The sequence below is a fragment of the Papio anubis genome, chromosome 14 (genome assembly GCF_008728515.1).
Source record: "Papio anubis isolate 15944 chromosome 14, Panubis1.0, whole genome shotgun sequence".
In the NCBI taxonomy this organism is placed as follows: domain Eukaryota; kingdom Metazoa; phylum Chordata; class Mammalia; order Primates; family Cercopithecidae; genus Papio; species Papio anubis.
The window spans coordinates 6,314,851-6,333,225 of record NC_044989.1 but is presented as its reverse complement, the minus strand read 5'-3'; the positions used below and the strand labels follow the sequence as shown (position 1 = coordinate 6,333,225).

At 41.3% G+C, this 18,375-nt stretch overlaps 1 pseudogene; it reads left to right on the top strand.

Moving 5' to 3' along the window:
• Window positions 1-1,720: 1,720 nt before the first annotated feature.
• Window positions 1,721-8,382, top strand: LOC110741007 (annotated as a pseudogene).
• The last annotated feature ends 9,993 nt before the right edge of the window (window positions 8,383-18,375 follow it).

Sequence of the window (18,375 nt, the reverse complement as noted above, 5' to 3'; positions counted from 1 at the left end):
TGACAGCCAAGTGACATTTGACAAAATAAAAGTTCCTTTTCCTACATTGTTGCTAGGTTTCAGCAGGCTTTACTTTGCAGGTCTGGGAAAATTATACCAAGCCTATTTTACTTAATTGAAATTAGCAACAGTCATGTGTAAAAAAAAAAAAAAAAAAAAGGCCCACCATTTGTGCTCCTAGTTCTGACTCAAGATACATATGTGCTTATAGGAATTTTAGTGAAAGTATAGGTAGATTCTGGACATGTTGAATTTAGCCATCTGATATGGAAGAAATGGATTGTGTTGCATCGTAGCTTTAGAATATGATGTGGTTAAGTGCCTCCTATATTTGCAGTATATATGATATAAATATAGAAAAACATTGGACAAACTAAAGGTATGTATGTGTTAATTGAAGATTTCGTAAGAGCACTTCTTGTAGAAAATAGGTTTGACAGAGAATGTGGAAGTTTGTGTTTTTATGGTTATAATAGATCAAGCAAAACTTTTTCAGTTTTGTTTAAATTCCACTAAAATTTTTCTCCCCATCTTTCATCCACAAGTGACTAATAGTGACAAAGCCAGGGACCTAGTGCGTATGGAGAAAGAAGTGAAGGTATATTAGGAATTGAGTGCCTATCATGTACACTTTTTCTTAGACCATATAGTTTGGTTTTCACAATCATATGATGAGTTCTTGTGTGTGTTAGTTTCGTGTCAATTTGGCTAGGCCGTGGTGCCCAGATGTTTGGTCAAACACCAGTATAGATGTTTCTGTGAAGGTATTTTTCAGATGAGATTAATATTTAAATCAGTGGACTTTGAATAAAGTAGATTATTATCTGTAACTTGAGTGGGCCTCTTTGAGTCACTTGACCTTAGAGAAAAAGACGAAGGTCTTCCGAGGAAGAGGGAATTCTGTCTCTAGACTGTCTTCGGATTTGAGTTGTAACAACGCCTCCTCCCAGAATCTCCAGCCTGCTGGCCTGCTCTGCAGATTTCAAACTTGCTGCCTCCAAAACCACGTAAGCCAGTTCTTTAAGATAAATTTCTGTGTGCCTACGTGTATGTATATGTCTATGTGTATGAATATGTGCATGTGTATGTGAATATACAAGTGCATTTATATGTATTTATATGTATGTATGTGTATATGTGTATGTATATGTGTATATATAGGTATAAGTGTATTTATATGTGTATGTATAGGTATAAGTGTATGTATGTGTGTATATGTATGTATGTATACATGCATATTTATATGTGTATAGGTATATGCATGTATATGTGCATGTGCATGCATACATATATGTGCATGTATATGTATATGTGCATTTTATGTATATTTGCACGTATTTGTGTATGTGTACATATGTGTATGTATATGTGTATGTGGAGGTATATGCACATATGTAGTATGCATATGTGAATGTGGATGTACATGTGTGTATGGGTGTGTACGTGCATGTGTATGTGCATATATATTTGTAAGTGCATGCATATATGTATGTGTATGTATATGTGCATATGCATGTATAAGTGTATGTATATGTATATGTGCATGCGTGTATATATGTATTTGTGTATGTGTATGCATCTGTGCGTATGTATATATGAGTGTGTATATATGTATTTGTGTATGTGTATGCATCTGTGCATGTGTATATGTGTACGTGCATGTATATATGTATTTTTTGCACTTGTATGTGTGTATGTGTATGTGCATGTATATGTGTATGTGTTTGTGTATGTGCATGCATATGTATATGTATATGTCTGTATGTATACACACATACACATCCCATTGGTTCTGTTTCTCTGGAGAACAATAGCAGATAAGAGTTATCTGTTATTATCTCTGATGTCCAGTTGAGGAAACTGAGGTTCAGAGAGATGAAGAGACTTTTCCAAGATCAAAAAAGTGGAATAGATATTTAAATGAGAACTCCAAACCCAGTTCTCTTTCCACTGGAGCCTGGATATCAGAGGCGTCCTGCTATAATTTGTGGGAAGAGGTCCAAGCTGGGCAGCTGTTGGGGTGTGGGAATTTTGTCTACAGGAAGCGAGGATCATGTAAGATAACTGGATCTGAGGGGAATGTCTACTCACTAAGAGCAATAGAGGACTGCGGCGTTCACACTGACAGTTCAGTGAGGCATAGAGGCAAGATGGGAGGTGTCACAGGAAAATTGGAGTGCAGAGGGAATTTCTGAGGGAATTCATGGAGATGGAGCAAGGGTGCCATGTGTCGGGAACCGTGTGTGATTAGATGAAATTGGCAGTGACTTGGAAGTCAAGTTAAGCAATGTACACATGATTTATTTCATTGTAAAGTATATATTGAGCACTCAGCCACACCATGAAACTCCTTCAATAAAAGGATGGGCAAGGATGTGGAGCTCATATTCTAGTGGGGAATATAAACATCGAAGAAATAATTATGCACAGAATTATGTTATTGCAGGTGTGATAAGTACTATAAAGAGAAAGCTGTGTGTATCAGGAAGAGCAGCCTCATCTATGAGGAAAGCCTTCTTGGATGAAGCGGTGTTTTATGGGGCAGGGCAATGGTTCTTAGCCTTGCTCCCAGCATGAGCTACACAGAGGTGTCTACAGCTTACATGAAGTAGCTGTGATTTCTTCTTCCAACTGGCAGAAATAAATTTAATGGATGGAGAAAATGTTCTCACTTCTAGTTTTCCTCTCATCATATATTTTTAATCATGGCACCTGCTACTACTTCTCTGTGCTAGCACATGACAAATGAATGAACAAGTTGCAAATGAATACTAATGAAAACCTGGAAATAATGCATCATATTTATTTCAACAGTTTTTTTGTTGTCATTACTGTTTTATTTTGTGAAGCCATGTAGTTTTTTTATGCAAACATACTAACATTACCCCTAGTTGAGATGATGGAATTTAACATGCCAGTGTCATGATGCTCCACAAAATGCATCAAGAGCCAATCCGAGGAATGCCGTGGGGCAGCAGGAGGCTGTGCTAATTTTGTACATAGGGAGGAAAGAGGATATGAAATTCTTCATTTGCCAACCTCTTCGTATGTGCCAGGACTTGTATGTGTATGATCTCACTGATCCTTTACAACGATACAGTGCGATGGGTGTCAGCAGTATTCCTATTTTGAGATGAGAAAGTGAGGCTTAGAGAAATCCATTGACTTGCCCAATCATAGCATTCGCATATGGCAAATGGTTTAGAATCAGGCATCCCAATTCAAGATGTCGGCATTACTCAGTGGTCACCAGAAAATAGTGTACGTGTGTATGTACGTGTGTGTGTGTGTGTGTATATATATGAAGAGAGACACAGGGACAGAGAAACAGACAGAAAGAGATTTTCAGGAATTGGCTCACCCAACTGTGGGACTGACAAGCCTGAAATGTATAGGGCAGGCTGGCAGGCTGGAGATTTGGGCAAGAGTTGATGTTGCAGCTCAAATCTAAAGACTTGAAACTGTGGTACGGGTTTTACTTTATAGCCTTAAGATGAATTTCTTCTTCTCTGAGAAACCTCATCCTTTCCTCTTAAGGTCCTCAACTGAGCGAATGAGGCCCATTTGCATTATGGAAGGTGATCCGCTTTACTCAACGTCTACTGATTTCAGTGTTAATTGCATCTAAGAAATTCATCACAGCAATAGCTGGATCAGCGTTTGGCCAAACAAGGAGACACCATTGCCTAGGCAAGCTGACATGGAATTTAGCCATCACGACATCTTCCCTTAAATTGTTGGGTTGTACCTTCTAAGCTGTGGGTTGACATTGCCTAGGCTAAGGCTGAACTGGAAGTATGATTTCAGATGCTGGCACAGATGGTGGGCTCGTGTCTCTGTCTCTGTGAAGGGCTGACTCCTTGGAAAGCACCTTTTCACCTGCCTCCCCACTCTGCTGTTCATCATGAACTGGTTCCGTCTAACTACTTTCCCAGTTACACGTTGTGTTTTTGGTTCCTAGTTTTGCCTCTTGCTCTACCGTCTTTCAGTAAACCATCTCTACGTTGGCTTTTCCAGCCTCACCCTTGCCCCTGGAGTGCTCACGTGAGGGATCCTTTGGGCGACCTTCTGGGACTCTGAAGCCTCTCCCAGTCCAGATTTCAGAATCGCCGACTGGCCTCTTCTCCAAGGGAAATTAGGGCAGACCTTCCCTCGGGTCGTTTCTCCCTTGCAGATTTCTGCATTCCGGGGTGTATGCTTGGAGGACTTTCCAGGGAATATGGATGGTGGTGTAAGGGAATTAATTTCTAAAACTTCAGCTTCCGTGTTACTATTTCCTAAAGTTGATGGGCCCAAAAATGGACCTGAGAGGGAGACTTTACCTTTGAACTTCCCTTTTCATAATCACCTCTTCACATTTGAGAAGAGCATGAGTCTCATGCATAGCAAATCTGATCCCTGAGGAGATGAACCCCGACAAGAACCTAACAAAATATGATTTATTAGTTCCTTTAATCAAGGCACCATAATTGTTCCCTAACCCCATATTATCTCCATAAGAGATAACTTGGCAAGGAAAGTTAGTTATTTATGCTTAATAATTACTTATAAAAATGTAATACACTTATGCCTTACTGATTACTTGTATACCATTAATGATTTTAATCATAGTCATTCATCCAAGCAATGAATTCCCATCTAAGTGATGAGAATATGTTCTGAGAAATAAGGTCTTAGGCACTTTTGTCCTTCTACAAACATCATAGAGTGTCCTGGCGTAGACCTGGATGGTAGAGCTGACTACACAGCTGGGATATATGGTATCGCCTATTGCTCTAAGCTATAAACTTGTAGCATGTGTTACTGTAATAGGTACTTTAGGCAATTGAAACACAATGGTAAATATTTGTATATCTAATCATAGAAAAGGTACAATAAAATATAGTATAAAATATTTTTGGAAGGGTATACCTGTATAGAGCACTTAACTATGAATGGAACTTGCAGGACTGGAAGTTGCTCTAGGTAAGTGAGTGAGTGGTGAGTGAATGTGAAGGCCAAGGACATTAGTGTACACTCCTGTAGACTTTGTAAACACTCCACATTCAAGCTACATTAAATTTATGAAATGTTTTTCTTTCTTCAATTGTAAATTAACCTTAGCTTACTGTAACATTTTTACTTGATAAACTTAAATTTTTTTTGACTCTTTCTAAACATAGAAAGGATATTTTAAGTAATACCCTCCCTCACTCACCCAGAGCCACTTCCACCTGCAGTCCCCACTCAACCCCAGCACCCTGCTGGCTGAAGTCTGCCTGGAGCAGCGTACCCTCATGGACTCCAAGATGAAGCCGCTGTGGATCTTGTACAGCAACCAGGAGGCAGGCAGTGGTGGCAGGGTGAGCATCATCCTTAAGAACGATGATGACCTCCAGCAGGACATAGTGACCCTGCAGACAATCTAGCTCCTGGACGTCCTGTGGAAGTAGTGGAGGTTGAACCTGAGGATGACCCCTGAGGTTGCCTCCCCACCAGAGAACACACAGCCTTCATTGAGGTACCGCTCCACCCAGCCTCCAGCGCCAACATCCAACCCAACAAGAGCAACATGGCAGCCACAGCCGCTTGCAGCAAGGACGCCCTGCTCAACTGGCTGAAGAACCTGGGGGAGGCCTTGGATGGAGCCATCCAGGAGTTCACTCTCTCCTGTGCTGGCTGCTGTGTGGCCACGTACGTGCTGGGCATTGGTGATTGGCACAGCGACAACATCATGATCCGAGCGAGTGGGCCACTGTTCCACATTGATTTTGGCCACTTTCTGGGGAATTCCAAGACGAAGTTTGGAATCAACCGCGAGCGTGTCCCGTTCATCCTCACCTGTGACTTTGTCCATGTGGTTGAGCAGGGGAAGACTAACAATAGTGAGAAATTTGAAAGGTTCCGGGGCTACTATGAAAGGGCCTACACCATCCTGGGGCTTCTCTGTCTCTACCTCTTTGCCCTCATGTGGGCAGCAGGCCTGCCTGAGCTCAGCTGCTCTGAAGACACCCGGTATCTCAAGGACTCCCTGGCACCGGGGAAAACAGAGGAGGAGGCGCTGAAGCACTCTTGTTGCGCAGGAGAGTTCACCGGGGGCTGGGGGATAGCTGGTAGGAAAAGACCTCATGCCCCAACCCAGTTCCCATGCGGTTGGCGAGGCGGGTCTCACTCCCGCAGTGCCCCACCAACAGCACCTGGGTTAGATCCAGGCAGCCTGCATGCAGAACTCTGGCTTGCCCCAGGCCATAAGCTTCCTTACTGAGAAAGCAAGCACTGCTTTTAGGCCGTGCCTCTCCCCATCTGGCTGTGATGGTGGGTGCCCCATGCCTGCACTCATATCTGCTGCAGTTCTTATTCACCCCCGATTCTGTTCAAGTGGGGGTCATGCCCACTTGAAATTATCACAAAATTCAGTTGGGAGCTTCTTTCACCCTGTTACCCCTTCTTAATTCCGCTGGCTGCCATCCCTGAGGGCCCCTATGAGATATCAACAGGGATGGCTTCCCTGGGCTTGAGTTGGAGACTGGGAATGTCCACAAGGTTTTATCTGCTGCCGCTTCTACTTCATATTTTGCTCGGCTCCGTAAATTTGTTCCAGCTCTAGGTGAGGTTAAATCCTTCTCCCGGGATCTGGTTTTTCAGATTTCCCAGGGGGATGTGTGTTTGGAGGCAGGTTTACCCCCTCTCCTACTCTGGGAGCTCGCAGTTTTTCACCTGTCTCATGGCATCCAAATGTGACAACCAATGAAATCACACATTCTCACTTTCTGTTATCATTGTTCTTTAGATGTTTACATCCATGTTCACAAAGAGGTGAACAAAAGCTCTCCTTGGGTGGGGCTTGCTGGGGTCACTATCAGGGAGGGAGTGTGGTTCTCAGGCCAATGGCTCTATGTTCCAGGATACCACACTGTCCTGACCACACTTAAGTGATCTCAATGTATTTTTAAGAGTCGTGGCATTCTGCTTCTTTCAAAGGATCCGTGAATTCTTTCAGTTCTCCTGGTATGTTCCTGTGGTGGTTCGTGGAACAAAAGTTCACAGTGTGACTCTCCACATACCATTCTGTCCTTTCGAGTGAGAGAGGCATGCTAGCCCTGCCTCCTACCTGCCATATTGGGGGGAAAAAAAGAGGATTTGTAAACTTTTACTTAAATTTGCTTATTGATTGTTTTGAAATTTTCCTATTTTAAAAAATATGAAATGATTGTTATAAAAAATATATCCAAGAAGAAGGGAGTGAAATTTTTGTGTGGCATAGATATGTTTCTGACAAGTTAGGTAACATTGTTTATTTCCTGGGCTTAGAGTGAATAACTTAAGAAAAATATAGTCAAACATAGTCAAAGATGGAAGGTCTATTTCTTGAAAGGTCTTCAGGAAAAGTGACTATTGGTTTTTAAAAATGTATGCAGATCCTTTGCCCTTCCTCCCATTGAAGGGTGGGCTGATATTTCCAACCTCTTGAATCTGACTAACACTACGTGAAAGATTGCATATAAGAACAGCCCAGTCAAGTCCTTGCTAAAACTGCGAGTAAAATAAAGTGTTGATCATAAGCACTAATTTTTGGTGGAGCTCCATGATGGGGTGATAGCAACTCAAATGGTGACCACAGGCTTTGAGATTTAGCAGTAGGTCTAAGTTTAAAACAGTTTTGGTTCACATCTTTGCGAATCTGAACATAAACATGTAAAGAACAATTATAATGGAAAGTGAAAATGTGTAATTTCATTGGTTGTCACATGTAGATGCCTCTTCTCCTAGCATTTCTTCTAGTTTTCTACAAAAAGCTAATGTCCTGAAATTCTTTTCAGTATATCTAGGGAGCAGAAAGGCCCCTTGAATAAAGGAGCAACAGACATTTCTCATTAAATGGGACTATGAATCCGCTACTTTATTTTCTCTGGCCATGAAGAATTGGGGTGACGGGTAGGAAATATGTTTCTGGCAGGGTCCACACTGGCATTCAGTGCCAGAATTCTTGCTTCTAGATCCAGGATAGTCAAAGCACGTCTCGTTGCTGAGTCCTGGAGCAGTGTCATAGCAAGCTCTGGGCTAGCTCTTGCAGGGAAACATCTTAGATCAGAACATGGGCAATTCCTGGGGCAAAAAAGAATTTCATATACCCTCATGCTGAGCACTGTGCTGTTTTGTGAGTATAAAGAACAATGGCGAACACACTAATATAAGGACTAATCTTTCCTGGAGACAAAAAGGGGAAGGAGGACTTCCTAGAAGAGTTCCTCATTCTGGGAAGGCATATGTAAGGAATTAATAAGTCAAATATTCTCTGCTGTCTTTTTGACTGTTCCCATGCAGTATTTCTATTTTACTAAGGTTTGTTTCTCTCTTTCTGTGTCTTTTCCACTTTTTTTCCTCATACAAATAAATTATTTTCAGAAAAATTTGGGAAGAACAGACATTTTGTTTGTTTCTTTTTTTAAAAAAATGTAATTGGTTTATCTGGATGGTGAGTTAAATGTTCATTTTTAAGATGACTTTGTAGAAGGAGAGTAGAAGAAATCATAAAACCCCATTATTTATCCATCAATTGCTTTATGGTTTTGCAGAGTTGTTAGGAGAAGAGAAAAGACTACCCAGGACACATTGCAGAATGCTAACATAACAGAGGTGGCCAGTCTAATAGGAAACCAGCTTGTGATTGTCTTAGAAATAATTGGAAAATAAACATTTATTTCTGAGCATGTTCAGTGGTGGTCAATTTTCTGTTGTGCTTCATTTTGAGATAACACCATGCTGTCCTAACCACACGTAAGTGACCTCAATATGTTGTTTAAGTGTTGTGCTTTGCATGGTCTAACCTGAATCACCAACACCAGATCCACGCTCCAACACAGAAAAAGAAAGAAATTTCTTTTCAGAAAGAGAAGCAGATGTTCCCCACATCACTGCTGCTCGCATTCCATGGGTACAACTTTAATCAGTTGGCTCAGGAGCTTGGAAATCAAGTCTGTAACTGGATGATTGTTGTTCTGCTGAAATGTGTAGAGTTATACTATTTAAAGGAAAAAGGGAGGAATAGATTCTGGAGAATAATTAAGAATCCCTGCTGTGGACATGAAGACTATATCAACAATCTGGAAAACAATGGAGCAATATGAGAAAAAGACCACCAGTCTATGCACATCCATGTGAAGTGGGGTTGCCTGTCGGTTTTGCAACATCTTCTTACCTCTGTGTCTTAGTTTGCTGCAGCTTCCATAACAAAATACCATTTACTAGGGGGTTGAAACATCTGAAACTAATTTTCTCAGAGTTTTGGAGGCTGGTAAGCCCAATATCAAGCTCTGGCAATGTTCAGTTTTCGGTGAGGTCTCTTTTTCTGGCCTTGCAGATGGCTACCTTCTCCCTGTGTCCTCACGTGGTAGAAAGAGAGTTCCAGTCCCTTCCATTTTTTATAAGGACACTAATCCCCTCAAAAGGGGTTCACCCTATGACTTCATCTAAACCTAATCACCTCCCAAAAACCCCACTTCCTAATGTCATCCCTTAAGGGTTAGAGCTTCAACATAGAAATTTTGAGGGAGCACAAACCTGTTCACAAATTTCTGACATGTTATATGATAGAGAATACATTTTGATTGTGTTGGAGATAACATACGTTTGCATCTACTTGTTACAGCAGCTTAGCCTATTTCTCACATAATACATGCTCAGGTGAGCATACTACTTCTGATATGGTATGCCCTCAGTGTAGGGCAGAATAGGACAATTTTTATTTAGTTCTAGAATGTTATTGTGCTGTTCTATTAATGTTAATATCACATTCCCTTTGTCAAGAAAGTTATATCACACTGTTTATCTCTACTAATTTTACTGTTGACTAAAATCCATAAGTCTGTTCATCAAAAGTTACTAGTACATAAAATTTTCTCTACTACACTGGTATCATATTAGATTTTTGGACCTCTGCAAATTATCATTAGAAGTGTCTCATATCAGTCATATCCAGAATAGTTGGCTATTTGAAAATGTTTAGTCTCTCCTGCTTCTCAGAGAAATGGGAAATCAAATGCTTGGTGTCTTTTACTTTACTGTAAAAAATATGAAAATATTTCTGGACTTATCTGGATACACACACACACACACACGTGTGTATACACACAGTCTTACTAACTGATGTGGCTTTGTGTTCCCCTAAAAGATATTTTCAAATCCTAACCTTGGTATCCAAATCTTGGTACCCATGAATGTGACCTATTTGATAATAGGGCCTCTGGAAATGTAATCAAATTAATAAAGTTAAGATAAGGTCATACTTGATTAGGCTGGGCACTAATCCAATGACTGGTGTCAAAAGACTGGAGAAATGGGGACTCCTCAGTGAATGCCATGTACTGACTGAGGGAGAGATTGGGGTTATGTGTCTTCAATCCAAGGATCATCAAAGATTGCCAGTAGCACCAGAAGCTAGAAGCAGGCAAGGAAGTGTCCTTCTCTACATGTTACAGAGAGAGCATGGCCCTGCTGACACCCTCATGTGGTACTTTTGGACTCCGGAACTATGAGAGAATGAATTTCCATTGCTTTAGTTCATTAAGTTCATGTTAAGTTGTTATGGCAGTCCTAGGAAGCTTATAGGTTAACTATGCAACGTTGACAGGTTAGCTTCCTGAAACCAACTTTAGATCATCCATGAAACGGGAATGAAGATACATGGCATCTATGAAGATCAAGTGAAATAACATATGTAAAGCATCTCACACTATTCTTAACACATAGAATCCAGTTCAATGAATATTAGTTCTCTCTTTGCAGTCTGCAGACGGTGGGAGTGGAGAGGCCGTGTAGAGAACAACGATATTCCCATGTGTGGGACGAGGTTCCCTTCATGGGTTTGCAACAGCCTACTCACCATCTGTGAGGATAATAGGAATAACAGCAACTGCCTCTATTTTTATAAACAAGAACTTGGTAGTAAATATTCTCTCCATTCTGGAATATGTCCAGGTTCTATATTTCCCAGCAGTGCTTTGTAAGTGAAACATTCACAACAAGAAGATGTCTTCATTTTTTATCATATTTTGACCCACAATAATTTTTCATTTCTGAAAAATTCGGTGTTATTACAAGAATACTCATCTGACTGAAAATGAAAGTAGTAATATGCACTTTATTAACTAAATACTTGCTATTCAGTCAACTCCATGTTCATTTCAGAAATATTTAAGTAATAGCATTAACATAGCTATGCAGGCAGAAGCCACAGAAAAGAACAGAAAGCAGTTACTTAGGAGTAACTCCAACAAGTGTCAGACTTATTCTGTGGAAACAGCTCAATAAAACTCTTATTTAATTATTATTATTTTGGAGGCATAGTGACATTACGGTAATATGTGTCTTTATGGGCAGAAGAATACTACATCTGATACAGAAAACAAAAGGAAACTGCCGTCCCATGAACTCCTCCTATATGACAGGTGTTATTCTAGAAGGTCTGGGTTTTTAATCCTGGATAGGTGAGCCTAATTTCTTCATTTCTATAATGGAAGGAACAATCAAATCCAAGGATTAATTCAACTTCCCAACATGACTCATGTAGTAAGTGGAAAAACTAGAATTCCCCAACTTGTGTCTTTCACAGATCTTTCTACTATATCCTGACATGAAAAGTATCCTTTATGGTACAGTTTATTATTTTGAGTCCTAAAAAGAACTCTAAGGAAAGAGATGCTTTGGCCAGGCGTGGTGGCTCACACACGCAATCCCAGCACTTTGGGGGGCCGGGGCGGGTGGATCATGTGAGGTCAGGAGTTCGAGACCAGCCTGGCCAACATGGTGAAACCCTGTTTCTACTAAAAATACAAAAATTAGCGAGGCGTGGTGGCAGGTGCCTGTCGTCCCAGCTACTTGGGAAGCTGAGGTAGGAGAATCGCTTGAACCCAGAAGGTGGAGGTTGCAGTGAGCCAAGATCTTGCCATTGCACTCTAGCCTGGGTAACAAGAGCAAAACTCCATCTCAAAAAAAAAGAAAAAAAAAAGAGAGAGAGATGCTTTGCTTTTATCTCTCCATATTGAGACTTATTACAAAGCATTATTAATTATTATAAGTACTGATATATAGATAAATAAAACAAAATAAAGATATCTACCACAAGACTCTTTCATACAAAGAGTGATGTTTTACAGAGCTGGCATTGAAGGAGAGTGAAGGACGTATAAGGTGTTCAACAGGTACTGCTGGGATAATTGACGATTTATACACAAAATAATAAATGTTTTCCTACTTTATACCACACATTCAAATCAATTCCAGATGGATGAAAACCTTCAATGTGAAAGACAAAAATGTTGAAAATTTTGGAGTATCTTCATGATATTAACCACTAAAAGAAATAAAAAGTATATTTTACTATATTAAATTAAGGACTTTGGTTAATCAAAACATATAATAAACAGAGTAAAAAGAAGAGCTATAACTTGGGAGAAAATGATCATAATCTATATAACCAAAATAATGTATTATAAGAATGTTTATTTATAATTTTTGCAAATTGATTAGTAAAAGAAAAAAGTCTTCAGAAAAACTGTCAAAAGATCCAGTTGTTTCATGAAAAAATAGACACAAACTCTGAAAAATGGTACAAAAAGTATACAATGTCATTAGTTAACATGCACATGCAAATTAAAATTTAAAACGTGTTACTATTTAATATACAAAAGCATGGAGAAAAGTGATGGGTTGACAATATTAAGGGTTGGTGATATATGGAGGAACAGAACCTCTCACCTCTTTTCACTGAAGTATAAATCAGTAGTTCACTGACCAGTTACATAGCAAAGCTGCATATCTAATATGCAGACATTTCACTCCTACTTACACACACTAGAGTAACTACGTCGTGAGGATAAAACATATTATTAAAAGAATATTTAAGACAAAAATGTGTAAGTTTAATAGCAAACAAATTGAAAAAACACATAAAATCTAACAAATTGGAATAGCTAAGCAAATCGTGGACTATTTGCACTATGGAATATAATAGAGTGTGATGATCAGCTCCCACATTCATCAAAATAGGTAACTTGAGAATTTTAGTAAAACAACCAAGAAAATAATAATACATGTGGTATAATTTCATTTATATAAAGTATAACATCTTTGAAAATTAATAATGTATTTTCTTATTATGTATATGTGTGTATTAATGTTTTAGGAAAAATAAGGGAATGATTAATACAATATAAAGGGTGGTAGTTATTTCAGATTTTGAGTTTTGAAAGGGGACAGAAAATTATTTGAAGCACAGACAGAAAATTGCAAATTTACTAGCAATTTTCTGTTTCTTGAGGTAGTTGGTGGTATTGATTCTCTCATTATTATGTAAACATTAAGTGCATTATCTATATACTTTGCCTGATATGTGTTTTTCAAAAATATCTTAAGATTTTTTAAAGATTCCAGAGGAACTCAATCCCTCATGACACCTTTAGGCTTCTGATTTCCAAAAGTTTAAAAGTACATTTGCATTGTTTTATGCCCCTAAAAATTTGGGGTAATTTGTTGCAGCACCCACAGGAAACGAACGCACATCTATATCCTGAGTTTTCCCGGAGCTTCACGGCATGAATATCCAGGTGGGAAAAGATCAGCAACAGTCATTTTAATCCTGTCTCCCTGTCATTTGAAAGTTTTCAGTAGATTCCTACTGGGGTAGGGGTGTTGGATGCAGTGAGTTTCTCTTCAAAGGTTCTGCTTGTTCAGCTCCCTTGTTCTTTGTCCTCTATTTTCAAAGCCTAACTTCCTTGCCTCCTTGCCCCTAGTTATGGTAAACAACTTTCCAGCCATTCCCAATCCATAATCCACATTCATTCTCAATCTGTAATCCACACCCATACTCAATCTGTAACTCACATCCATTTCCAATCTGTAACATCCTACATCTGTTCCTTATTTGGTGCCCTTAGTTCTGAAACTGCTCTTCCCGATGCTGTAGCCCCCACCCCCGTGCAGTCCAACTCCAGCCAATGAGGACCAGACACAGTAGCTGGGAATGGATGTGGGTTACGGATAAAAACCCTTTCCCTCCTTTGGTTAGTGTGCTCTGGCAGTGGCCAGAAGAGCGAGCAGCACCCTTCTGGAGAAGTAAATTTGCCTTGCTGAAAAATCCTTTGAGTGCTCGTTTTCAACTCAGAGCTCTTATTTCCAACAGGGGGCTAGGAGGAGGAGGAGACAGACGGAACGAAGGAGGGGAGGGGAGGAAAGGGAGAAAACCTTTGACCTGAAGGCCCAGAAGGCCTTTCCTGACTCTGGGACTTTACAGGCTTTACCTCTTCTACCTGAGAAGCTCTTCTCTTAACGCTTCACCCTGCACACATCTACTCACGCATCAGGTCTTGACATAAGCCTTTTCTGATTCTCCAGTGTTAGTTAGGGTCTCCCAGCCTCTGAATCCTGCCACACATATTTCCTGACTTGCATCCTGTTCTTTTCTGTCCTAGAGGACTTAAGTGATTTGCAACTGTGGCTGTATTTTTACAACTTTGTTTCACATTTATCTCCATCTTGGTAACAGACTACATCAACACCTTGTCTGTTTGGTTCCCTGCTCTGTAGTCAGTGTATGTATAGTGATATGATCCGACTCTGTATCCCTACCCAAATCTCATGTTGAATTGTAATTCCCAATGTTGGGAGAGAGACCTGGTGGGAGGTGATTGGATTATGGGGCCGGATTTCTCCCTGCCATTCTCATGATAGTGAGTGAGTTCTCACAAGATCTGGTTGTTTGAAAGTGTGTAGCACTTCCCTCTTTGCTCTCTCTCTTTCCTACCTACCACGCAAAGATATGCTTGCTTCTCCTTCACCTTCTGCCATGATTGTAAGTTTCCTGGGGCCTCACCAGCCATGTCTCTGGTACAGCGTGTGGAACTGTGGGTCAATTAAACCTTCTTTCTTTATAAATTACCCAGTCTCAGGTAGTTCTTTATGGTGGTGTGAGAATGGACTCCTACATACAACAACCAGTGCCTACTTGGCAAATGAATAAATGAAAGTAACAAAATGAACATGAGTCTCAATGAATCTACCCTGTGTGCACCTGCAGCATGTCCAACGTCCTGTGATCCCCCTCCACAGTATTTCCTGCAGTCACCAATGGGTGTCCCCTGAGTAGGTGCACACTTGTTCCCATGGCATTGGCGCTGTTCAGCTAGACACAGAGGACTCATCGGGATACAGCTCTTATGCAAGGCATGTGGGGAAAACGCCTCTGCACTCTCGCACTGCACTTGCACGGAGGGACCTGCAGTCCTGCTGTATCCCCTCTTTCCTCTGCTCACCATGCAGCGCAATGTGGGAGAGCTTTTATTAAAGCAACTCAGCATGTTTTCTGTAACCTGCAACACCAGGAAGGGCTCTGGCAGTTATAAATTCAAGTGGGAGACACCAGGCTGAACTCAGAATTGCCCTTTCCTTCAGAATAGTTCATGTCTGGCTCCTTCTTCCCTCAGGATTTCTCCCTAGGAGTTCTTAAATCCTCCAGCGAATAAGCCTTACAGGGCCAGCCTACCCAGGGCCCTGGCAAGCTTGGCCTTGCCCAACTTCCACTTAGTTCAGAAAAGAAGTTTTGGACACTGCAGTCAGGATACTGAGATGAGGAAATTTAAATTTCCAAAGGGTAAGGTTGGTATCACTATTCAGGCGGGAATGTGGAAAAGCCGCTCTTGCTTACTGGTGAGGGAACCGGCCATCCAGCGAGAGGGAGGATGGTCCCCTGAGCCAGAACCTCTGCCTGTGGCTGAGACTCTGTTGGACCTGGCTGGCCACTGATGTCACACCTGGAGCAAGTCATACCTAAGAAGGTTGCAATGTGGCTTCTCCTCCGATCCACAAGCGAAGAGTCATTTGTTTTGTTCACGATAAGCAGTTGGCAGAGAAAAGAGAGTATACATCCCCTGCAGGTGAGCATGTTACTTATTGCTTTAATAAACATTTAACTATTTTTGAGAGAGCAGCACGGATAGGCAGGGCAGTTTCCCCCTCCCTGCCATTTTCTGCAGCTGTGTCATGACTATAAAACTGGAAAAAATAAAAACATCAAACTTGAAAGAGGTGTTGAAGTCAGCCTGAAGATACTAAATTCCTAAGAGCAGCTTGTAAAGCAGTGGGGAAATTGGTACTGTGGGTGCTGACGATGACTTAGAGGTACAGCGAACGAGGCCCTGATGTGAAGAAGCTGTGGGCAGTGGGAAGGGAGCCGTGGGCGGTGGGAGGGGAGCTGTGGGCAGTGGGAAGGGAGCCGTGGGCAGTGGGAGGGGAGCTGTGGGCAGTGAGAGGAAGGCTGCATGCCAGCTCCCCAGGGTCTGTGCCTGTCCAGCAAGGAAAGCACTGAGGGCAGGGCAGGAGCCTCCCGTGGGCGTGGACATCAGACAGCCAATGGGCGACCCACAAGACGTGCTGTTAGTTTTCTCACCTCTTTTTCTGGGGCACATAAGTTCAGGGAATGAAAAGTGACATATCCGGGGGCTTTTACATTTGTTATAAATAGGAGACATATGGTTGGTTTTCCTAACATCGAACACTTTTCTCCACTTTACATCACCATTATTAGTAGGACTCTTCTGAGAGATATTTTGACTCTATAATTACCAATTAGTTTTTTAAAAATGAAAAGCAGGGCACATTTATGAAAATATTTTTATATAGTATGCATATAGAATGGAATTTTTGCTCCTCTTAACTCCCCAATAACATATTTCTTTGCAGTACTTGTCACAGATTATTATAAGTGCATGCTGTGTTTTCTGAGGAGCCTCCAGGTAACTAACCCTCTAGCATCAGCATGACAGGCCTTTTCTAGATGTTTTCTAGAAAAGCTGGACCCATAGTAGGGCCTGATTTCCTAAAGATTCCTATCTAAGGCCTACTAAGGTAGCCTGGGTATAAACCGGATCTTACAGGTTTTTGAGTCCAGAGATATGGTATGCTCAGCTGTAACCAGTTTTCATCTCCTTCAGAGAGCAGGGGTGGATGGTACCTTTATATGTCCATACCAGACACCTGGCTCGTTCTGGAGAAGGGAATATACGTGCAAGTGCTGTGCACGCCTTCCGAGTTGAGGACCTTCCTGTGCGCTGTTCCCCAGTACAGGAACCAGACCATGGCTTGAGAATGAGGTGACCCAAGCAAGCAGGCTGGACGGCTGATCTCCCACTGGGAAGACAGCTGATCTAGGAGTTACCTGGACAAAAATCAGCTTTTTAAAGCCAGAAATAAAATTAATTTTGGGAAGCCACCTGAGATCATTGGGCTTCTCTAGTATTACACAGAAACCAACACATACTTTCAAGGAAGAGAGACTGAAAAATAAATGAACTGCATTTGACACAGTCAACCTAGACCAAGCTATTGAGAGCCCATGTGTGATGCTATTGAAGACCAAATAATCCAAACTTTGGGAAATTTTGCAGTAATTGGGACTAAGGGTAACCATGCAGGTGGGCCACACAAATCTCCCTCAGGGTCTCAGACTCCCCTACTGCAGTGAGCAGAGCAGATTGAGGGTTGCTGTCACTGCCCCTGGAAAGCTGACCCCATGCTTTGTGTAGACTGTTCCCGGCCACTGCGCAAGCATGGGAGAGGCAGGATCCCTCTAATAGACAAATGGTTTGGGACCCCTACACTGGCTTGGACGAGATTTTCTAAGGAATCCACTGTGCTTGGAGGCTATTCCTACATAGTCCTTCCTTCTCTATGTTCCCTTCTGGATCACAGACCCACATCCAGGTCTGAAGCTGTCCTAGCCTGCTCCTTTTCCCTGCCTCTTCACAAGCATTTCTCTCGATGCATCTCATGCTTGTGTAATTCTGTCTTTCTTAGTGCTTTCTGGAGGACTCACACGGGCACCATGGTCCTACTGGGCCCACAAGGCCAAGCTATACTCTATGTACAGGAATAAGTTTCTTCTAGATGTTCCTGTGTCAATTACCATGAAAAAATTCAACCTAGGGCCAGAAATAGAACTTGAGAAGTCAGGCTACCTCTGAGGTGTGTGGGGTGGGCAGAAAGCTGAGAGGAAACCTTCCTCCCTTCAATTTCTGGGGATAAGGAATCAGTTCTATCTGAACTTTGAGGCATGACTGACTGGGGCTTTGTGGTGATGTGTTAAGAGGGGCTTTGTGGTGATGTGTTAAGAGCTACACTTTGCTACATCAGTGAGGCAAGCTGTGAAACCCAGCAGAATCCAGTAAGAAACTCAGAGAAGATTTTGGATCTGTTAAATAAATGCAAATTATATATCTTTTTACTCCTGACTTTATTATGCATATATCTTAATAAAACTTCATTGAAAATTAGGCTTTGCTCTGTCCTGTGAGGAAATAGAGGCAAGGTCATGAGTAAGTGTAAGATGAAACAAGAAAGAGTTTT